The sequence below is a fragment of the Anas acuta genome, chromosome 16 (assembly GCF_963932015.1).
Source record: "Anas acuta chromosome 16, bAnaAcu1.1, whole genome shotgun sequence".
NCBI lineage: Eukaryota > Metazoa > Chordata > Aves > Anseriformes > Anatidae > Anas > Anas acuta.
In genome coordinates, this window is record NC_088994.1 from 5,534,037 (window position 1) to 5,557,997 (window position 23,961).

General features: G+C 46.4%; 1 long non-coding RNA gene across 9 annotated transcripts in view; it reads left to right on the plus strand.

Moving 5' to 3' along the window:
* Nucleotides 1-23,961, plus strand: part of LOC137865500 (uncharacterized) — a 194,111-nt gene that overhangs the window by 37,463 nt on the left and 132,687 nt on the right. For 5 of the 9 annotated variants that reach the window (XR_011101937.1, XR_011101931.1, XR_011101929.1 and 2 more), the window contains one exon: nt 10,227-10,387. The exons of 1 other annotated variant lie outside the window; for it this stretch is intronic. This is a non-coding gene — a long non-coding RNA (uncharacterized lncRNA). Of the gene's footprint in view, nt 1-5,062; nt 5,183-10,226; nt 10,388-22,339; nt 22,926-23,961 lie in introns of all 9 variants that reach the window. 3 more of the 9 variants (XR_011101930.1, XR_011101935.1, XR_011101936.1) reach the window with 3 other exon arrangements.

Below are 23,961 nucleotides of genomic sequence, written 5' to 3' on the forward strand. Positions count from 1 at the left end.
TCATATATCCCTCTCCCTAGACATTTTTACACTTTGGTTTATTGAAATATCCCTCAGTACTTGCAGGTACAAATTATGGTGCCAACAGGTAAATATTGGAAATGGGGAAAAAAGACAGCTGAGTATATAGTCTATAAAACAGCAGCTCTCGTGTAGGGATAGGCCCTGGGGAATGGCTGCTCTCACCAACCTGCAGGCGTGGTGCTTCTTTTAAGGGACCCAGGCAGTGATTTGCCTCTCAGAAGAGAGTGGTGGATGCTCTGATTCCTCTCGGAGCATCCATATGAGGAGCAGCCTAGAGCTAGGCTCGAGCAGCAGTCCCAAGAAACCAGCCCAACCCTGCCCCAAGCTGTGGTGGCACTGGGGTGGTTACACTGGAGTGTGCTGGGGAAGCCCAGCCCCTCGGAGCCGCTGCTGCTCTGACACTCACTGATGTAAAAACAGTTGGAAAAGGGGCATTTGGTCGCGCTCCAAGTGTGCACATTGCACTTGCAGCTTGTTTGGGCATCTCGGGGTCAAGGTTGACTCTGCAAGAAAACAGCGCTGAAAACCAAGTCTGTGTTTTGCATCATTGCTCTGTCTGCCTTTTTATTTTCCACTCCCCGAAAGCTCTCTCCTTCTGTTAGTGTTTAAATTTCATCAAAGATGAAGAAAAACAGCCACTGTGTAAACAGAGCGAACAACAATAAGGGAAAACAAACATATATTAGGAGCCTGGAAACATATTTTCCTGCCTTCCTGTATAGGAACAATACCAAGAGGAATAAGAACAGCAGCTTTATGCCAAAGCAGGCCTGAAAAACAAGTGTGCAGTGGAATGAACGTCCTGAGAATGTATCAACTACTTAACCTTGCAGGGGAAAAACGAATTGAAGCAAGAGACAGCATGGATAAAACCGTAGAGGAACACCTTGTTTTCTTCTCCTGCTGAAAGAAAAAAAAACTGTCTCCTTACTGATCTTAAGTTTCTCAGTAGCTTCTGTTTGCAGAAACCTATTTCATGCATACAGAGGGGAGAATGTCTTCTAAAGACACCAGTGATGTTGGGTCCTTGGCTGGTTCATCTTCATGAGGCCTGTTTTTCTCAAAATCGTCTGCTGAGATAGGGTGAGGGAAGGTTCTTTAAATGCTCTGCTTTTTCCCCTTTAAAAACCTTGGTTTGATTAAGTTTTGGCATTGCATTTGTTGCATGAAAGACAGGAACTCCTCTGATTATTTGGATCGTGGAGTCAGGTAAATCAAAGGAACAGATCAAAAGAAGAGGAAATATTAATGAAAATCTATATTCTATGGTCAGCATTTTTAATAGCTCTTGAAGAAAATCAAAAAGGAGAATCAGCTGTACCTAGGAAACTTGTCTGATAAGGATGATATAATGCGGTGCATTAATGCAAACTTCAGTGCTACATGCAGCTGGAAACAAAACCGAAAAATGATGTTCTAAATAATAAAGCAATATTTGACTGTTTAAAAGCCTCACAGTATGAAATCTGTCAAAATTTGACTCTTCTGATTGGCCTGGGGAGGCAGAGCGCAGCAATAAAACCCAAATCTAAGAGGCTGGTGCTCTTGCATCAGAAACGTAACTGAAAGAATTAATCACGCCACTTGCGTTTCCTGTGTGACAGCTGCTGAGTGGAATATTGGGAAAGTGGTTTTTAATTTTTGGATTCTTTTGGCTTCTCTGCTTGAAACTATGCCTGATGTTGCTCAGCTAAGTGGAGAGCTGGGATCATCGGTGCTGGGTAAATTTGGCTGGATGCTTTTATGTGGAAATTGCCGTTTAGCGTAAATGAAGTTCCTACACGTGGTTTTACTGGAGCTTTTTACACCAGGTGGTGTTCCTCATCTCAAGGACACAAGTGCAATGCGTTGCACGAGCAGAACCTGTAGGTGAAAGCTGAATTTCTGGCAAGCTTCACGTTTTGGGAAAAGTCGGCCTCTGCTCTGCAGCCTGCTTCCAGAAACTGTGCGTGGAAAAGTCACTGTCTGCTCTTGCCAAGCTGAGGGAATCAATCATGTGGAAATGCAGACTGAGTATCCATGACACTGACTGAGATTGTAAGTGTAATACAATCTGAACATCATTCACTCGCTTTCAGTTTTGCGTCTGGAGGGTGTGCTTAGTCTGTTTTCAACTTCTGTGCACAGCCAGGAAAGCCCAGAGCGCTGTGAAATGATCACACGATCTCTCATGTCGCTGGGTTTAGGCAAGGCTGTGTTTTAGCCATCGGTGCACAAAGTGTTCGTGAAAGCTTGCTGCGATGTAAATGGGCTGCTGCTAACCACTGTCCCTGTCTGCATTGCTGTGATTGTCTGGAGGGAGTGAGGGGCTGTGAACCATTTATCATGTTCCTCTGAACTGAGAGCAGCCCTTCCTTAAATGCTTGATACCAACTAATGACGAAGGGGCAGCGAAAACCCTGCAAAGGAGAACTGAAACGTTGGTAGAGGTGTGTGAGCACAGCTCTGAAGAGTTCCACGAGGAATACTTGGGCCTAGCAACTCCTGATGGCTTCAGCCTCAAAGAATAACCTCAGTTCCCTCCCCTAGGTCACTCCTTACAGCTGCCTTCAGTTTTGAGCTCTGTTTCACTGAGTTTTGATGGGCTGGTGGTCAGATGGTGCATCAGAGATGGAGCCAGTATATTTCTAGAGAAAATATGAACTTTAGGTAGTCTTGGAGCACAGGATTGTGAAGGCAGGTTTCCAATGGAGCAAATGGTTTAATAAATTACATGTGGGGAAAAAAAAGAGAAAACGCTTATGGGACATTGCCCCATTCTAGCCTTCAAGGGATTTTTTGCTTCCACGGCTACAAGATGTGGAAAACTCGTGAGCTGTGGCGATGAGCTCACAGCACACCGTGGTCCTAGCACAGGCCTGTTCTGCTTTCATGCTGCAAAACTGGACTGAAGCAACAGCACCAAAAAGGAATAACTTAATCTCTTCCCAGAGGCCCTGCATGGCCCGGGCTGGAGCAGACGGTGCTGGTGCTGGTGAGCTTCTCCTGCAGGCCTGTGTTTGTTGTGGAGGGCAGCTCCTGTCCCCATGGATGTGAATTCCTTCATGCAGACAAGCGTTGCTGTCCTCCCAAAGCCCAGCAAGAGGTGCTTGCCCTCTAGCAGCAACAAAGGACAGGATCTCTCTCTGTTCCTCAGCCGGCTGGTAGCATCTCCGTATTGTAGTGTGGGTGAAAGGTGGCTGGTTCAGAGCACACGAGGCTGTGATACTCTGGGACAAGGGGTAGATAAAGTCCTCGTACAGGCATCTTGCTACAGAATTGGTAACTTGTGCTGAAGGGCCGGGTGTTTTGTGGGAACAAAACCTCCAGCTGTCCCTGCTGGTGCTCTCTCTTGTGGTGAGAGCAGATTTCGTTGCTCTTGCCTTCACGGATGCACTTGTTTAAAAATGGCTGGAGTGCTTTTAATGTAGCAGTATTTCTCTTGAATCTTTGCAAAGTTCTTTTGGAAGCGTGTTCAACACAGGCCTGGAAAATGACTGTGAAAAGCTGAGCTCCCTGTGGGGCTGTAGGCTCGGCCCTGCCGCAGGAGCCAATTTAAACACTTCCACGGGGCAGAGAGTCATTCGCCGATTTTGGTTTAAAACAGTGATCAGACGTGGAGGTGCCAGAAATCTCAGAGTGTTTCCGTGCCAGCTCTGCAGCTGTTAAAGGACACGGACTTGGGATAAGGCTCAAATAAACATCCAAGTTTTTTTTCTATTGAATGTTTAAATGAATGAAAGCTGAGCTCCTAACCTTTCGAGATTTCCAGCTTACACACTTATTAAACAGAGGAAAAGCAATAGAGCGTACCACTCGATGTTTTTCAGCGTCGTGCCTTCCAAACTCCCCTGTCTCCTTCCAGGCTCCACTGTGTGATCCTGCCTCCCTGTTACCATCGGAGACAAACTGGAGAAAGGAACTTCATAAGCAAGCCCGATATTAAACATATAAATAATGCATCCTTCGGCGTTATTTATAATGCAGTAGCATCACTGTGCTATATCATATGCAATTTCACATTGCCTCTTTTTAACTGCTTTCCTGCCAAGCACATCCTTCAGTAAGTTCAAAAGCAACATCAGCTGCTTGTTCAATTTTTTTTTTTTTTTAATTATTATTCTTATTTTTTACCCCTTCCCCCCTTTCCTGGTGTAATTATCAGTATGTTGTGCTGAAGAAACTTCTTATATACAAAACATAAAAAGGTTTAAGTTCTAATGCTGGTAGGTGATAATATCACTGCTAAGTAATTACAAATTACAGTACTGTTTGGGTTTGGAATCAGAAGTTTTTCTGTATGGGGAAGAATGACCAGGGGGAAGTTAGCTAGCTGTGTGAGGCTTGTTTTTCAGTGTTAATGTTGTGCTCAGAGGGTGACTTTAAAGTTATTCCAGCATGATAATAGCAAAATCTACTGTTTCACTGGTCAATTGCCCTATGTAGGCACGTTTACATTTTGAAAGAATGCTTTTGTGTCCTGCACACACACACACACAAAATCTGGAATAACAATACTGAGCCTTATCTTTGTAGATCAAATGAAAGCTGTAGTTGAATGTTCCATTTGTTTCTTAATGAGTATTGTCAGGCTGTGCCCTACGCTTAACAAAAGCATATGTGCAGATATTGTTCTGTTATGATTACAGTGTAATTATATCATGTCTGTAATGGATTACTGCATCTGGCCTTTTCTTGGTTTAAGAAATCTAGAAGGAGATTAGTTGATAACTTTCAAAAGGCAGCTAATTTTTTTCTTTAAATCCTTTTTCTCTTATCCAAATTCCCCTACATTTAGGTTTGGCAGAACAGTTCTTTTGGGTTGAGGATACAAAATTGCTTGATTAAAGAAAACACTTTTAATTATTTTGCTGTCCATAACTGTTTGTCTCTGAAATCAAACAAACAAACCAAACAGAAACCCCCCACCTTTGAAACAGTAACAGTTTCTTTGCAAAACAAACAAAAAAGCTTCAGCTGGGAAATGTTTTTTTTTAATCCACATGTGCCAATGTGCTGTTTTATAAGAATTTCATGTTTCACTTTTGCCTCATTTTAGCACCTTCTTACTGTGTTGAACCTCTTCCCGACAGCAACGCGGAGTGTGCGATGCAGTTTAAGGAAGGAGCCTTCTCTGGTGGGGAAATTGTCTATGGAAAGTAGAACAGGGGCTCTTCAGGTTTGTATTTGCTCTTATTCGGGTAGGTGGGTGGGAGGAATCAACTTTATTTGTTGATCAGCATGTTTCACGACACACATCTGTTTCACATAATTGCTGCCTGTCACATTAGGGCATGTTCTGCTTCCCAGGCAATGGGGAAAAAGACAAGATGACGTGTGAGAGCGAGCTGTGGGAGCAGAGATCAGTGCCTGGCATGGGGCGGCTGGCTGAGAGGGCACCATCGCCTACCTGGTACACGCTGAGCTCCCTTCCTAGCAGCTGCAGGTTGCTGCTGCTCTTCTGCAGCTCCTCATTGGGCTCTGCTTCAATATGCTGACCCTTTTAGCAACTGTCAAGTGGAGGCTCCAATCCCCACCTCATCTCTCCCCATTTTTCTCACCCAGGCTGTGCACAAGTTATCCAGTGGTAGAGGATGTGCTCTGTGTGCTGAGTATTACCTCCTGCTTCCTACACTATTTGCTTTCTTTTCATTTCTGTACATTTTTTTCCTTTTTTTTTTTTTTTGGTTCTGAATTTGGAGTTTTCAACAGACTGTTCTGGTTCTGTTTGCTGAATGGGGGCTTTGTGTGAGATAAATGCCTTTAGGTGCTATGGTAATACAAATAATTAATGAAGGGCTCTTTAATTCTTCCTAATAAATGTTATATGGCATGTTTGAAATACAGCTACCATAGAGCCATGTGCACCAAAGTAGGTACATCACTTACAGTAACTCGGGTGTGTTAAAATGTGGAGCTTTACAATCAGCGACCTCTGTCCTGCGGGCATTTAAAGTCTTACAATCCTGAGCAGGAATGAGAAAATAAGAGTTGCTGAACAGGAGCCTTCTTTGTGCCCATAGCCTGAGCTGTAAAACCGTGATAGCTTCAGCACCGCTCTTCTGGGCACCGCTCTGTGCTTCCTGGGGGTTTCTCCCATTTCTCCCCAAGCCAGGCCTGTGCTCACCGCGTGCTCCTTGCCCTGTGCTGCAACGGCACCAAGGGCTCTGGTTCATCGCTCTGGCTTTGAGGTGTATTTCGGCAGCCTGGTTGCTGAAGCACTGAGGCTGTAACAAAACACAGAGCAAGGAAGTTGTGGTGATGTATCCTGTGTGCTTTCAGGCCGTTAGGATGGAAGCTGCTGTAGGTACTCTGCGTTTTTCACCTCAGCTCGTGTCCAGCACACGTACCCAGCTGTTGCAGTGGGTAACTGCTGGGGTATAATCCACGGCAGTGATCCTAGGGGGAAGGGGAAGCAGCAAAGAGCACACCACACACTCCTGGCCTCTCCAGAAAGGCTGGAGCACGGCCTGCCGGCACCCTTGGGGTGAGGAGAAGCAGCAGGGGAGCTGCAGTAGGGGCAGCGGGGCCTTCTGGGCCTGCAGTGCCCTTGTTTTCCCTCGTCCTTCAGCTCAGGTAGACAGCATGTATTTATTTTTCTTTAGCAGCTGGGGAAAACAGAGTCCAAAAAAGACAGGATTTTCTAATCTCCCATAAAAAAAAAAGAGGCTATGGAAATTTGAAAGGAAAGGAAGACGATAGTATCGCCCACACTGAGACGGCAATTATGGGCCCTGGGAGGAAGTGTATAAAGCCTTATTGAGTGGAGATAGCTGAGGAGGCTGCGGGGGCCTGCATGGTGCGAGGAAAAGGCTGGAGGAAACCCTTATCAGACCTGTTATCCTGTCTCTGTCATTCCCATACAGATTAATGAGCTCCAGGATGCCCTCAGCCATGTTCAGACCGGGGTCTGTTTATCCCAAAATAGAAGGCGCTGTCTTGTGCCAGAGTGTCATATTCCCAGGCCAGCAGCACCATTGTGTTTTATTACCCCATTGTATTCAGGGGTTACATCCGAACTTTTCCTCTCAGCTCCTTAATCACTGCTTTGATGGATGAGCTCCCTGAGAAACGCTCCTGCGGCTGTCGCTGCCACCGATCCAGGGCGGATCAAAATGGGTGCTCAGCTTCTGAGCTGTCCTCGCGCCAGCTCTGGGCAAAACGAGGAGGGGGCGTCCTGCCCTTCACTGCCGGATAGCAGGAGGAAGGGGTGGGAAGGAGGGCAGGGGAGCAGCCATGGGTCTTCTGCTGTCCCCAGCAGCATCAGCCTGCTCTGCCCGGCTGAAATGTCTCAAAACATGCCTGTGGGGTGGTGCTGGAGGAGGTGGGAGGCAGAGCGGTGTGCCCAGGAGCATCCCCTGCCTTCCCGAGCCCCCACGTACCCACAGTCGTGAACGCCGCGGGGCTGCGGTTCCCTCAGCAGGCTCCTGCTTGCTCTGCCATTTCCCCGGTGCGATCCCGGGGAATTATCCATATCTCTGACAAGAGAATAGGTTACTAATGCACCAACACAGCTGTTTTGACACTTTTGATGAATAACATTCAATACTATTAATTGGAACAATTGCTTTTCATTTAACTAAATCACTAGAATTGCTAAACTAAATTGAAACGGAATGTAATTTTGCCTCGCTCTCCTTTAATATGGGCCTCTAAATGTCTTCTCCCTGAAGAATTAGTAACTTAATCACCTAACAGTGATAACTGTTTCATAGTCCTCAGCTGGAAGGCTTTCCTGCTAAGCAGTATTGCATGGGAGTAGAGTGTTATAACAGGGAGCAAATCCCATCTCTTTCCTTTCTCCCCCTCTCGGCAGCAATATTAATCATATTAAAAATGATTCTCTTCCTCTTTTTCTGTTCCAGCAAGATCTTTATAGATCATCGTAATTTCCCCCCCCCTCCTTTTTGCATTGTATCAATCACTTGGTACGTCTAGCAGGGTGCACAACAATTACAGCTGTCCATTATGGCAAAGATGGATTTCTGCTGGTGCTGCCTGGGCGATGGGCTCCTCTTCATTTTCCAGTGAACTCGTCATCCAGCGCGCACGGTGCAGATGCTGTCATAACACAGTGACTGCACTGGCCAAAAATACTTCCGAGGTAGGACAAGAGGGTAAACATTTACTTGCCTTTATTAATTATTCCAAGAGGATTGTGGCATAACTAAGTGAAAATATTCTGAAATTTGCATTAACTGCTGAGGAAACCTCCTTTCTGGGAGCGTTAATCACCCAACTGAGTCTCTAAAATTCTGTCAAGTTTAACTTTCCCCTGTAGCCTTTACATCCTGCTTGCCTATCTCTGGCCATAGTGGCACTGATAGCTATTTTATTACTTATTCTTTGAATTTTTCTTGTACTTGTTCTATTACTACACAAAACTAATGTCTTGATGTTGACTTTTTCAGCATTATTTCATGATAAAATGTTTCCGTGTATCTGAAGTTTACCTGGCTTCATAATTTAGCTAAAGAACATGTCCTGTGGCCAGGAGAGTCCCTCATCTTGAGGCAAGCTGATAGTAGGATTGAGAGGGGAAGCCTTTCACTAGCGGGTAGCACTTGCGTGGTTTTTATCTAGTCTTTAATAGATTGAGCTTCTTGTCCACACTGATTCATGTTAGAGTTGGGAAAATTTCCAACCAATGAATTGTTTTTGTGTGCTTTCCTCTGAATTTACATTTTCTGTTTTCACTGTCAGTGACTCTTCCGTAGATCAACCTGAGTTCAGAGAGGGAGGCAGGAAAAGATGCAAAGCTGAGTTATATTATTACAGAAACGGACTGCAGTCTGGTTCCCTTGGGTCAGTTGTTCCCTTGGAAAAGTTTTTGGTGTGTTTGTGAGTGCTAAACAGCAGCCTAGCACTTGGAGGTTTGTTCACGTACAAGACAAGAAGATGCCAAACCTCCCCCGTTGCCTTGAGCTGATTTCTGTCGTTCGGCCAGACCTGGTGCTGCGGAGCCTTGCCCTAGGAGCTGCTTTCCTCTCGCTGTAAGCAAACTGATGCTGAGTTTTGGTTCCTGCCTGTTTGGGCAGGACTGCCCCAGGACGAATATTTGGAGCCTTTTTGTCACTGAGCCTCCTTCCTGGCCAGATGTGTTGGGCCTGACACTGCATCCTCTGCAGATCCCTCATTTCACAGCCCTTTTGGGTGGCTGTGTACAGGATTCATTTGTTTTAAGCCTGCCTATTCTGCCTTCACAGAAACCTCACGGGAAAGCTAAGGCAAATTAAATAAGTCGAATGGATTTAATTTGACATGCTAGATCTTCACTTAAGCATATATTTTTTTTTTTTTGATTGGGGAGGGACAAAGTGCTCTTTGTTGCAGATTACTATGCCCACCTGTTTTTTGGCTTACAGCTCATTCAGATGTGCTGTTGGGGTTTTGCCAGCATTTCCCTTCCAGGTTTCTGAGCTGTTGGTGACAATGGGCCTTTCCTAAAAGGCAGAGCTCTGGGCGTTCCTGCAGGGTTCAAGGCTGCTCGTTTCTGGGGAGGGGATTTTCTGCGTGCATTGCCTCTGCAAGTGAAACTATCTCTAGTTATGTCCCAATCACAGTCCACTGAATCAAACAGGTGATTTAATTAATAAGTTTGGCAAACTTGGATCTATTTAATGAGTGATGAATGGAACTGTGATGCTTCCCATCACCAGGGTTAGGTTTTATAGCCAGATTGCTTGGTGTGATTCGTTGCTGTCATTTTTTCCATGTACGTAGTTAAAGCCATTCCAGCCTGTGGCACTGAAGTTTTGTCAAGTCAGTGGTTCCTTTCCTTGGTATTTGTTCCGTTTCCTGACTGAATGACTTTCTCAAATTTTAAGACTAACATGGACTCTGTTCACAAATTGCTAGTGAATACCTGGAACTGTATTATCTGTGAATAATCCGTGAGATACTGCAGATATTCACCAACATTAAATAATTAACAAGTGCACCATGCTAGATTAAGTAACCTAATGGGGGAAAAATGTAGAGAAATGGCTCCCCAACCAGGTGCTGCCATTAATCAAACTGCTGGGACTTCTGTTGGTGGTTGCTGTGCTCTTGGTGCAGTTGGATGGATGGGGGCTGTGGGGCGGGCTGTTACGCTGCCGGACTGCCTGTGGGCCACGAGTGGGTGCTGTCTTTGCAACTGGACATCCAATTCATCTAAAATAGTTCATCTTCCCCGCTATTAACGTTCCTTGCTTCTCATACTCCACTCTCCCTGTCTGCAGGTAGGCGTACTGAGCTTTCCTGCTATGCCGTGCAGTAAGCATTGCTGTAGAGAGGAAATCATAGCTGAGGACGGTGTATGGAGAAAGTCTTCTGAAGGCTGAACTTCTGCGTACGGCAGTGATTTACAGAGGTTCTTTGACTCTGTCTGGCCACTCGCAAGGTATTTCTAAACATAACTTTGTTTAGACCAGTATCTGGGAGGGGAAAGGGAAGTGTGATAAAGCAAATGATGGAAACTTGCAGCTAAAAGTGTTTTGGCAGCTGAGGCCTGGAGTGGTGCTGCTTGAAAGATGAGCACTCTGTGAATTGAGGGCATCTCAGGAGAAGTAAATCTGCCTCCTCCAACACAGACTGAGCACTGGCCCAAAGACCCCGGGTAAATAAGAATCAAACTTCACTACAGGACATTTATGTGGTCATGATTTATTGGTGCTCTCAAAGCCTTTGAACCTTTGCAGCCCTTTGGGGGAAATGGTGTGTTACAGGGGCTTAAATAAATAAATAAAAAATAAGAAGAAATACATGCCTATAGCTACAGGAAAAACCTATTGTGCCATTTGTTCCAAAAGCCTTGACACGTTCAGGGCTTTTTCCTGAATTTGATTTTTTTTTTTTTTTTTATAGGATTTTGGTCAGTCAGCCAGTGCTGTAGGAAATAAAACAACTCTTTGACAGATTCTTGTTTCTCAGTCCCTTTCCCAGCAACTTCCCCCTCTGGTAAAGCGAACTGAGCTGCAGGATTCTGATGGAAAAATCAAACAAACCTGCCGAGCGTGGCTGAGAAGTAATAGAAAACTACTTGGATCTCAAGGCCCTGCCAGTATAAGTTTAACATAGTGTTGTTTCTTCACCAGATGTCAAATATCCTTTTCCATTTTTCTGTGGTGTATCGTGTCCTTGGTTCATCCTTCTGTGAACAGCTGCTGGTGTGCTGACTGCCTGGAACGCAGCGGTTCTCTCTGTGGAGGCTTTCTAAACCTCTGTGCAGCCCGCTTTGCTGCCATGAGTACATCATGAAATCTTATGTCTTGTACCTTATATTACAAACAGAGCCTGTGCTCAAATTCTGTGAGATCTTAGCTACAATGAAGGAAAACAGCAACTTTTATCTTCCAAGGAAATTGTGGCTGTACTGTGGTTATTTGGGATTTGCCACTAGTTTGTGTTACTGGAAGGCTTTTTGCATCGCCTTCATAACGTGTTGCAGCCAGTTGTACTACAGATGTGAGGTACCCCTCTAGCTGGGGCTGGCGATGCGGAAAGCTCTCATGTAGAGAAGATGAAAGGTAAGTCGCGTGTGCCACCAACAGGTTGTTTGCATGGTGGCTTGGTGGTGGTTGGAATGGGGAACACATGTCCTGATGGGCGTACAGCTAACATCCAGTTGGTAATGCGTGTTTATGGGTTAGCATTAAGAAAAATCAACTTCTGCTTAAGAAGCATTGCAAGTCTTGATTGTTTTGTGGTGATTTTTGATGACGATTTCTGTACCATGTAATACATGTATTGTTAGGAAATACATCTTCCCTCCATCTATTATCCCTCTCCTTTTTTATACTGATGAAAGATGGGGAATAAGGTTTGAGTTTGGAAAGAAATCAATAAAAACCAACCAACCAACCCCCTGGCAATAGTTACTGTTTGTTGTCAGTCTTCCTTTGAACTGTTAGAGTTCATACTCCTAAACTCCTGAAGTTACAGCTTTTCTCTGATTGGGTTTGAGTGTAAAGCTGGTTAAGGATGACTGCGTGCCCAGGTCCTCCTCAGGAAAACTGTGAGTGAGGTCAGCTCTTTGACATAAAGAGCTGCCCATTGCAGCCCCGTCTCTTCCCTGGTACTGTCAGTCTGAGGTCTCTGCTGACAGCCCGAGCATACCTAAGAAAAGTTTTCTTCTGTAGCCTAGAGGGAATTAAGGATATGCCAAGGCTCATAATGTTTTATAATAGTAACTATAATTTAATTCTTAGAAGTTTTCTCCAACATCTGCAGGCCAGAAGCAGAGTGTGACAGGGGTTTGCAAGTATGGTAAGTCATTCTGATTGTCCTGTAGCTTCAGAACATGCTTTGTCTTTCACAGGTCCATCCTAGGAGGCCCGGCTGGGCTAGAAACATGTTGCTGCCTCCTGGTGCTTCGTGGGGGTAGCTGTTTGCAGGCTCGTAGGGTGGCAAGGTGGGGTGCTTGGGGTATGGAAGTAGTCAGCTCTGCTTTTAGCCCCTCCACTGCCTGGCCTCCTTTTTGTTGCTGGCTTCCTGGTGGCTGCTTCCACACTTGCTCCCTTCTGACCTTTGGCAAGTCCTTTGTTTTCTGGGCCCTCGACATCACAGAGCCTTCTGCTTGTACTCACTCAGAGTGGAGCAGGAGGCACTTCCCATAGAATAGAAAACTTTAACATGGTTCTGGGTATCACTTTATTTTTTCTGACAGTTTTGAGAACAGTTTAAATTTGCAAACCTTTGAGAATTATTAGACCAGCTGAGGTTGTGTGTACAGGGAGCCACTCCTCAGGTGTAAGAGGCTCAACACAGCCCTGGTGTGTGCTCTGTTCTTTGCTTCTGCCGAGTGGATTCCTCGCAGCAGCTCCTCAACCACCGCTGCCTTCACATTTCTCTAATTCTCTCGAGCAGCTCACGTGGATGCGAGCAGGGCCAGTTGCCTCTCCCGAGGGATGCAGAGGTGGCTGGGTATGTTATGGACGGGACTTCACTGACTCAGTGGAGTGCATGTGGCAGTGAGACTGGCTACGTGTGGCTGTAAGCTCTGCTATTTGTCTTTAGCTTCTGAAATGGAGAGCCCCTTCCCCTGTGCACTGTGCTGGAGCACTTCCCCCTGTCCTCAGAACAAGAGTGTGCGCCGGCAGTTAATGAGAAGCGCTGGAAGCTGGGTCCCAAGAGATGATTAAACCCCGCATGCCAATTAAAAGGAGTGTAATTACACAGCAGGGACAAGTTGTTAAACAAGCAGGAGGTTATTGTCCTTCAAGTCAACGTACTGGAACAGCGAGAAAGAGCCTACCAGGAAATCTCTGGCAGGGCCGTTTTGCTTGGCCTAGGGCTTTTTTTGGAGGAGCTCAGGAGCTGACTGGGGAAGGAATGGGCTAATGTGGCATTTTGCCTTTTATTTGTTTGTGGGTGGTGATGAGTACTTTGAGCAGAGAGATCTGGAAAGCGACTGCTGTGTATGTAAGCTGAGCTGTCTCGAGGCTGGTGTGTGGAAGGTGCAGCCTCAAGTGCTTCCCCGGGCACGGTCCTTCACCCAGCTGGGAGAGGGGGTGTGGGTGGACCGCAAGATCCCATGGACCCAGCTGGCACAAGTGGAGGTGTGTTGGAGGCTTTGCCCTGTGCTCTGCTGAGCCCCAAATGAAGCTCTGAGCACAAGGCAGATGTGGGGATAATTTATGGTGACTGATGGGTTTTGTGCTTTTATCTGCTCATGGGTGTCTGTGGACTTGCAACATGATATCATCACTCTTGTTGTTGAAAAGGCTTCATTTAACTTTTTTTTTTTTTTTTTTTTGACTTGGATCAAGCACAGGGAATAAGGAGTTCAGTATTAGCAGCGTGAGCATTCCTGCTTACTGGTGGTGGAGGAAATGAGTCACATCCCAGTGTTTCTGCTCTGTGTGTACCCAGTCCCAGGTGCGTAAACCAAAAGCTATCTCGTCCGACCTCTGGCAGTCTGAATTTGGTAGGGGTTCTGGGAGGCCTCAGCGTGTCTTCATCTCATGGAGGAATTAACGTTAATTAACTGTCGGTCCCCTGTGTGTCCTGACCACTAGGTGACATCACATACTTAACATATTTTTTGAGCACTTCCAGTGGGAATGTTTCATGTGTGACCCGCACGTTTGGTTTTGCTCATGCAGTGCACGCGTGCGTTTTTCACACGTCTGTACTTGAACCCCATACAATAATGGGAGGCAAACTAAAGAATGTGGATTTTAGGATGGAGCAAATGAGTTTTCCTCAAACGAGGCAGCTTGCTCCAGGAGTAATTGAAATATCTCTGTTCCATTATCGGTCAAATTGTTCTTTAGGTGAAAAACTGAGAAATGCTGGGTGGATTTGACTGGCTCTGTTCTGTTCTCACATGCTCATCTGTGTAACCTGTGGCCACAAAATGCCCCTTTTTGTGTTGAGATGGCAGTAAGCTATAACATTCAGGGTGCCTACTGGAAGAAAAGTGCAAGGCCAAGTCTCCCAGCTCCTGTTGTGAAGCTGGAGTGGCAGCCGGGCTTGGGAATTCGTTGTTTGCAGTGGTGTAGGGCACCACTTCGTTTGGTCGGGTGTTTGTTTGTTTGCCTGTGCATTCAGACTTCAGCATGTAGATAGGAAAATGAAGATTTACCTTTTAAAGCAAATAACTCCTGAGGGCAGAAGGGTCAGGCAGCTGTGAACTGTGACAACTCAGGGCTGAATTCAGCCTGGGGAAGGCACAGGTAGCCCTGACTTCTAGGGGCGCAGTGTGCCAGCTGTGTGTATGTGTGGGTGTATATACATTTTTTTTTCCCCCAGCTGAAAAAAATCCCTCCCCTGTTGGAAAATCCCCATGGATCAGCTTCTCAGTCAAGGTCAAATCGCCATCTCTTGTACTTTTCTTGGCCATTATTCCAGGTGATAGATGCACTATTGACTGGCAGCAATGACAGAGCTTGGAATGATGGGGGAACTGAGGCATATTCAACACACTGGCACACAGCTAACTCATGCTAATGTTCAATAATCCTATCCTGCTGCTACACTCTAATGGCTGTTGGCTTGATAGAGCCCCCTCATTGAACTGGTGTATTTCTTATGGGCCTGCCCGCCCATCCTTCATGAATTTTTATTAAACAAAACTGTAAGCGGATTGATTTTGTACTCCTTTATTGCATTTTTATTTAATTCCTTTCAATGGTGGAGGCTCCATCATGTTATCTCGACGTAAATCATGCTGGGGCAGCATGCCAAAAAAATAAAAAGACTACAAGATCATACTTGCATCCAGTGTAAATTTCACTCCTATAACCTTTATTAGCGTAGATTCATTGATTTTTATTTTACTTTTCCTCAGCCCCTCCCTCCCCATGCCTCCTTTTGGTTAGGCTTAGGTCAGAACCTGAGAGCTCTGCTTTTAAATAAGGACTTTTTTTTTTTTAGGAAAAAAAAGTTGATTAAACAACATGCTCTTTTCTGTGATGCACAGCTGATTAAATGCTCGTAATGCTGGTAGTTCTGTGGGCAGTTACAGCAGTGCCGGTGGTGGGATTGCAGCAGAGCAGCAGCAGAGACTTGCTTGCAGCCATCTCCCTGCTGGGATCGCTTCCCTGGTTGTCCCTCCTGATGGGAAATCTGCCGTGGTGTCGAGCGGCATTTTCGGTCCTGCATCCCTTGGTGCTGCTTCTCGCCATCATTAGGGTGTTGGTCCATGGCTGAAGTTTTCAGCAATAATTAATCACCTTCTACAGGACGTGGACGGGGAGCTCCTGCCTGCTGAACTGCCCCTCGCGCCTGCCCCCCGTGGCCATTCAGGAGGGACTTTGAGCGGTATTTGGAAACACACTGCCTATGCTTCCTCTGTGTTGCTTCCTATGAAATATACTTGGTGGATAAAGAAGGCACCAGTAGGTGGCATGCGAGAATGTGCAGCATAGTTCCCGTTGTGCTTCAGATGGACCACGAAGGGCTAACGTTGAGTGCTAAACCCCAGCGGCTCTTGCAGTGCCCCTGGGATCCCTTGGGGTCCCAGCGCTCTGCAGGATGGGCTCCACCATCGTTGGTTTCGTAGTGGAGTTACACCATGGGGAGCAAAGCATGGGGTTTAAAGTTCCTCCCAAAGTGGGCTTTGCTGTAGTGTGACATCTCTTGCTGCCCCTTCGGGTGTTTTGCAAGCCCTTCCTGGCTGCTTGGTGTCACGCAGGTTCCTAATCTAGAGGCAGCGCTAGGCAGGATGCACATTGCTGCTTTAAGCTGTAGGGGCCTGACACAGCTGTACAAAAGAAAACATGGTAAAGGCGAGAGCAAGAGGCACTTTAAATATTTTTTTCCTGACTGATATATGTCCTGATCCTGCCCAGGATGTGCCGCTGATACGATAAAGGCAGAATCTTGTCCTCTTCTAAGTTGCTGTGGCTGTAAATGTGGGAGTTAGCATTGTCTTGCGGCACCCGAGGTCTTGATTTCCACAGCGGCTGCTTTGTGTGGCAAAAGGCCAGTCTTCCACTGACCCGTGGAGCTCTGATCTGACTCCTGAATTTCTGGTTCTGCAGGGAGAGCAAGATTACGCCGTGCTCCAGCAAACGCCGCTCCGTGGGGTCGTTGGAGCGGAGCTGCAGCAATCCCTAGCGAGGAATCACAGGCGGAGCAAAGAGGTGGTGCTGACACATGGGATGCGGGGGGCACCTGGCAGGGGACAGCACCAGCTCTTCCTTGCTCGGCCCTGGTCTCCCCTGCTGTGGCTGCGGCCCCTCTGCCCCAGCAATAAGCAGCAAGGGCTGCTCCAGTGCTTGCATCTCTCAGTTCACCAGTGCAACATGACAGCTGGCCAAAGCGGGCTTGTTTGCCTAAAGTGGACCCGGGTGAGCTGAGCCAACGAAGAATTTTTCATTGAAGATGGAGTCTGGTAGAGTTGTGATGAAGTGAGATACCTGTGGTCTTAACTGTTTGCAGGTAGTATCAGTACGTGTCAGAGCACTTCTGTGGAACTGCTTTCTCACCCTTCTGCCAAGGAACTAGGCTTTGTTTGAAAGTTCTTGGTGAGTTTTGATTTTCAATGACTGCATAGAGGCAAGGACAGAGGTAGGGCAGTGAAGATGTGCTTGCGTTGGCTTACAGCAAGAAGCTAACTTGGTGTATTTTTGGTGGATTGCTTCTGATTATCTCTCAGGGGAAATGATCCAAATGGCAGCAGAAGGTCCTCAGCTCACCTGAGCTGACACAGCTTGGCTGCTCTGAAGGAAGGCTCGCTGGCCTAGAGATGGGCTTCTGGCCCAAGCTATACTGTGGCAAAGATAGCTTGTGAAGACAGGGCACAGGCAGAATTGTTTAATCTCTTCTCCATTAGCTTGAAATGAAACTAAATTTTGATAACTCGTACTTCATACATCTTAGTTCTTCACCAGTATCTGTTAGTTTATTTTACCACCGAGCCATAATTACATGCCGTGGTTCCCGTGGTGGGCTTGTTCAGAAGCAAAACAAGAAGGCTGACCCTGCCCCCAAAGTGCAAATAGGTTATCCTAAAGGTAAGAACAAGGAGGAGATTCAGGGACACAATAGCCAGAATTCATTAGGGAGTTTAACCATTGTTGTGGCTTTACACGTCTCCCATGGGGAGGAAGAAAAAAGAGAGAGTAAGAGCAGTGCTATAACAGTGAATATAACGTGTTGTGGCCAGAGACCTGACTTTGAGAAATAACGGGACATTCCCTGAGCAGACAGCTCTCTTTAACACTACTGAAGTTGAACCTAGAAGCACTTAGCCCCTTTTTCAGTTCCCTTATGTTTATCCATTGTTCTTCAGCCTTCAGTGTTACCATTTCCCCTATGAGCTTGTTATGAGTGTTCAGGATAGAGGGGGCTGAGATGGCTGTGTAGGGCTGCTCGCTCTGTTCTAAGGATCCCGTAAAAACCACGCAGAAGCACACAGAAGGCTCCGTGGCTGTTGCTGGTCTGTCTTGTCCTTGCAACAGATGCCTCCCAGGTCTGTGTGCAAACAGATCAATTTGTGGCTGTGTTCTGCAGGGGGCTATTCCTTTAAAAACACAAAAAGACCAATTGTTTGCAAATAGCTCTGGTCAATGTATTGATGGGGAGAAACAGAGGTAAAGTAGTTTTGGGGTGGGAGTGGGTGAAGCAACGTATCTTGTGGCTGAGCATTGGTCCAGGGGCAAAAAGCATCTGAGTGGGGTTAATGCACTGGTTCCTGGTGCCTGAGGAAGGAGTGTTTCTTACAGGAACCACGGAATTAATCAGAACACAAAATGGCACTCTAGAAAGCTAATGACATTCCAGGTGATTTGATTATAATATAATGATTGTTTAAATCTGTCACTTCTAATTTTGTTAACAGAAATAACGCGAGGTAGATCCATAACTTGGTGATGTTGGCAGAACGTGCGGAGCGTTGCGAAGAGTCTCAGGCTGTTAGAGATGCTCAGCGTTTTGGGGCTGCTGGGGCAGGGGAAATGGATTGCCTCCTCCATGCTATGTTACCACAGAGGGACTCAGAGGGTGTTGACCTTTTCTTAACCTTGTACGCTTGAGTTTTGGTCTGAAGTTTCAGTTTTACCCTGGGTGGGGGTGGAGGGAAAAAATTCTGGCTTGAGGGAGGAAAAAGGGAATATTGACCTAAGTCAATGTGGTGGGTGGAGAGAGAGGTGTGATGCGGCTGGTTTCTGCTGCTGCCTTGCTTCACCTTTGTTAGTCCCATTGTGTGTTCAAACACTTTTAAACAACAAAAACACAAATTGAACTGTTCTTATCCCTCAGTCTTGTGAGATTTGCTTATGTTTTATAGTACTCTTGTCACGTTGAGGACACTGTATCATATGTAAACCCAGCTACTACTATCCAAAAATGTAAGGGCTGAAATGAGCTCTTCTGGTTTGAATGTCTTTTTAAGGTTGTTATATTTTTCCTTTCCTTCTTCTGTATGCCAACCTGGCAAAAGTACCTACAGGGGCTTTTGTCTAATTGGAAACATCTGATTTGTGCTGAAGTCTGTGACTATTTGGGGATGGAGAGCAGTGTGGGTGTACTGATGGACGTTTGCAGTTCTGGAAAAGCTTGTGGATGTGCAGCATCCTTCCTTGGAAGTGGAAGCACCACCTTGGCAGAAGCTGTTCCTGTAGAGGAAAAGCTGCATCTCTCAGTGCCTGAAGTAGCAGGCGCCTCCTGAGGCCCCCAGGCCTCTCTGCTACGCAAGGTACAGACCTCTCAGACCCCAGCACGTCATTAACGTGGAAATCTCGGCGGACTGACTTGAATTTCTAAGCTCTTTGCGTCCTGTCTCTCTTCCTATCTTAGTCCTTCTTGCCATGTAATCCCACAGTCTGGCAAGCTCCATAATAAGTGCAGATAGATGAGTGTGTGTACATCTCCATTAACATGACTGTGCGGGCTAATGATGGGGACCTCCTGCTGCTCTCCGCTTGTTTTCTGTTGATTGTTATGTAATGTTCGGCAGCGGGAGGTAAATTCCTCTCCAATTTTGAGACCCGTTGCAGCATGCAAACCCCACTGTGAGAAGTCACGGTGATTGAGCTTTCGAATCAAGTCCCATGCTGATAACTATAAATCAGGCCTATTATACACTCCGACCGACAGCCAGAAACCTTCCGTACTGCATGTGGCACAGCAGAGTCTTGGAGCTGCACCGGAGTTTGTTTTGTAGCTGCGAACACTTGTGTCTTTGAAAGGCTGTGATTTAAATTTGGTGGGATGTTTGTGTTCACTCAGATGAAGGGCCGCGGGTGCTCCGGATGCCGAAGGTCAAGCTGATGCTCGGGGTGTGCCTTTGAAGACTTGCTCCTGCTCCGCATGCTGAGCTGTGGGATTGCAGGGGTTGAATTGAAAGCTCTTCTGGTGGTGGAGTTTGTTCCAGCTGCTCTTTGGTCATCTTTGCCAGGCAGGGCTCTGGTCTGTGCCTTAGAAAGATGCTCTGAATTAGCTGCTGTTCGCATTTTTTGAGGGACTGAAGCGATGTGTGTCAATGGAGCAATTTGGGTGAAGGTTGCAGGCCTGCAAAAAGCAGGAGAGAATGCTAGGAGCCTTCCCAAGCCCTTCCAGCATGGGCTGTAGAAATCCTTTGAGAGCACAGCAAATCCTGCAGCTCGGTGTGATCGGCCCTGCCTCCAGGGAGATGAGTTGGACTGGGACTGAGTGCCCAGGGGTCAGCAAGACACACTTTGCAACGGTGACATCGGGTCTACTGGGTGAAATTCAGAATTGCAGAGCTGTAGGGGTTGGAAGGGACCTCCAGAGATCAGTGGGTTCAACCCCCCTGCCAAAGCAGGTTCCTCAGAGCAGGCTGCCCAGGTAAGCATCCAGACAGACCTTGAATATCCCCAGAGAAGGAGACTCCACAACCTCCCTGGGCAGCCTGTCCCAGCGCTCTGTCACCCTCACTGTGAAGAATTTCTTTGGCATGTTGGTGTGGAACTGCCTGGGCTCCATCTCATGGCCATTGCCCCTTGTCCTGTCCTGCTCTTGGCTTACACAGGGAGACGACTGGGTTGTTCCTAAGACTGCCCTAATAGGTTTCTGTGTCTTCCACCTTCCCATGCTTGTTTTTGTTCCCTGCTTCTGTCTTTTCATCATCGATGCGGGGTGTGGGACTGCCCTTCCAATGAGACTTCAACGTCTGTGCCCAGAGGCTTCTGTAATTGGGAAGCAGGAGGGTGTCTGCTGACTGCACACTGCACTTGTAAGCTCCAGAAACAAATCTTAACAGAACTAAGTGCTTATTTGCACTGTTGCAGGCACTTGCCTTTGTAGTATACATGTAGTATGTAAGATAGCTCTTTTTGGATGGGTACTGTGAATGCAAGGCAAGGCAACATCTTGGTGGCTGGGCTGAGCAGGTGGATGAACTCCACACAACCTCAGCTGCCTGTTCTGGAGGTCTCAGGTCCTGCAGTACTCATGTGCCTGGGTACAGAGCTTCCGAATTCAATTCTTAGTACTGCAGCCTGCTGTTGCAACTATTTTTGGCTTTGTGGAGTACAGAGAAGAGTTTTGTCTGGGGAAGAACTGAATTAGAAAGAAAAGCTGTCAGGATATTCACCCTTTGCATAGTAGGGTTTTCTAGTGTGCCACTGGCTTGGAGTTCCTGCGCTTTTCCTATTTCTCTGTTGTACTGCTTGACCTTGTAAGGTTGTTACAAAGCTTAATTAATTCATAGAGTACCTTGAAAATGGATGACCGGATCCTCAGCTGGGGGCATCTGGCGTGCTTCCACTGAGCTGAGTGGGCCCGTGCTGATGTGGACGACCTGAGAATTCAGCTTGTGAGGGTGCCTACTAAGTACTGTTGTAGAGGGGACCAGTCCCACATAAAGGATACGTTCAGTCAGGTAGGTCCAAATAGCTGAGTGATGGGGTCCCAGTATAAAATTTCTGCTTTATCCCTGTTTCATAGTCAAAGATTAGCAAGCATCCAGGTAGAGATATACGGTCGAGGCAGCATCTGATGGGCTGATGATGAATGTGAGTTTGAGAGAGGCTTCAGATTAGCCTCGCATGCATAAATATCACTCGTGGGTGACAAGGACACTGGAGGTCACTGAATTGTATTTGTGCTCATTCATGGCCTTTATAAACTCTGTGCTACTTGAGCACGTTCCCTCCAGGATAGAAGGAAGTGTGGTCAGATGGCACACTTGGAAACCTTTTCCCCATGACACGGGTTTTGCAAATTTGTTGTAATATGTGTTGATTTGGGGAGTATACGGTATTATTAATAGGCATTTATAATATTGCTGTCTTCCTGTTGTTTCCTTTCTTTTTTTTTTCATGCTCCTTCCAACTATTTCCCTATTCCATGTTGTATTTTTAGTAAAATCTCACTTCTCTAAGTTGCAGGGAAAAAAGCTTTCAGATAGTTCCGATCCTCTTTAGAAATGCTAATAAACTCTTTTTATAGTGCATTTTCTAGTCTAATTGCAGGTTCTACACCCAAGCTTTACTTAGGAAGGCTTGTAAAATGAATGTTGTAAGCTTGAGTGTACTTTAACTTCCAGTACTACCAACTAATGAAAAAAACAGGCAAGCAAAACCAAACCTCAGCTATTAACCAAAAACCTGCAAAATTAAGGCTGCCTCCTTCAAAAAAAAAAGGCAGTCAATGTATGGTGAGTGAATTTCTTTAGTTTCTAACGTTACAGTGTTAACTGTAAAGGTTGTGAGGGTGTTAATAATTAATGTTAATTAACTTGGCATCTTTGGAGTGCTGGGAGAGCAGCTACGGGATTAGCAGATAGGCCCAGGGTATACTTAGTTACTTTTAGTCTTGTCCTTAAATTTGTAAGTGCGGCTAATTAAAACCTTTCCACTCCGATCTCGAGCTTGGTGTATTTGGCTGTCACAGTGTAAGCTGTTGTCAATTAGCATTGTTTTTTCCGTGCTGTTTATTTCAGAAGCATAAGAATCACAATAAAAGCAAGTGCTGGCCTGTGAAGCACTGGGAAGTGTTGGGCAGGGCCTCAGCTGTCCCGGTCTCCTCTTTCATGTTACGAGGCTTAGCGGGCACACACGTGTCCCAAAGCATTGCTGCTTCCCTCGCCCCCTGAAGTTGGACATCTCCTGTGTGATCTGAGGAGTCTGGGAGAGCCGGCCCCCGAAAGTCTGCCTGATGGAGCGCACAAGCCTCCGTGTGAAGACCCCCAAAGCTTCTGGAAACCAACCAACCGTGTTCTCAACACCGGGGGCACTGCCAGGCCTCAAGAGAGAGCTACGGAGGGAAACCCTGGCTGAGCTGAGGGCTGGCTGGGACGGAAAGGAGAGCTTCAGTTCCCCCTGCAGGACTGTGGCTGCCACTGGGCTGGCAGGACGGGGATGCTGATTTGGGTGATCTCAGCCAGCCCAGGCTTGCCCGAGGCCACCTGTGACCGAGCTGTTTGCTTTCTCAGCACCACCAAGGAGCTGCAGAAGGGCCAAGGGTTAGCTAAGGAGGCAATGAAGTGGCACTCTGTGTTTCCACCCGGTGGTTATTTTGAACTTCAGGTAAGCTGAGAGCAGTGCTGATAGTGCTCGAGAGGAACTGGAGGCTGTGAAAGAAGAGGGGGGGGAGGAGAGGAGGCTCTGGTGTGTGCCCCAGGGAAGAGGAGAGGGGGCTGTCCTTCAGGTGCTCACAGTGCTGGGAGGGATCCCATGTTCGGACCTGGGCTGGGTGAAGCTTCCCTTGGGCTTGAGCAGTTCTGTCCGAACCGAACTGATTGCCATGGCACAACCTGCGTTGGGACGAGTCCTGGTTAGCTCTGGGTGCAGCGTGCTGCTGGAAGAGCCCGTGTGGCACACGCAGAACTGCTCTGATGAGCACACGGCGTGTCTCGGGAAACAGGAGCATGCTGTTGTTCTGCAAGGAGGAAAATGTGTTAATGCTTCATTGCAGTGACATCTTGCAAACATTACAGGTATTTCTCATTTTTGAGCACATCTTGCAGCAGGAGGAAGAACAATTTTCAATGAAAATGCGGTTTAGGAAATGGTAGAAAATGAAAATGTCATTGTGTAGTAATATCCAGGCTTTTTTGATTTTTTTGTGTGTGTCTTTCATCAGTTCCTGCTGTATCTTCTTCACAATATTCTCATCAGTCTAAACAGTGGCCCACAAAGAAGCAATGCTTATTAACCGAACAGGATTACAATATCTACGGGAAGATACCATGCAATAACCTTTTATCGATCTGTTTATCATCAGTAATGAAATAAACATATTACTTATTAAATATTGATTAGTGTAAGGGGGGAAAAGACACAACTTTTTGAAGAGAAGTCGTATTCTCAACAGTACTTGAAATCTTTTTTTTTCTGTCAACCAGCTGAAGCCCTTTATACTAAGAAAAATATGGAAACTGGAATGGAGCTACTTCAAATATTCATAGCTTAAATTCAGTGGGCTATTTTCTTGACTTGGAGATTTGAATTCGTAATCATGGACTGACTTAGGTCATCAAGGAAGATATGCTTGAACCTGCCAATGTAGCTTTGGGTGCCGGAGCCAGCTGAAAAGGGAGAAAGGCAAATGCTTTTCGTTGAG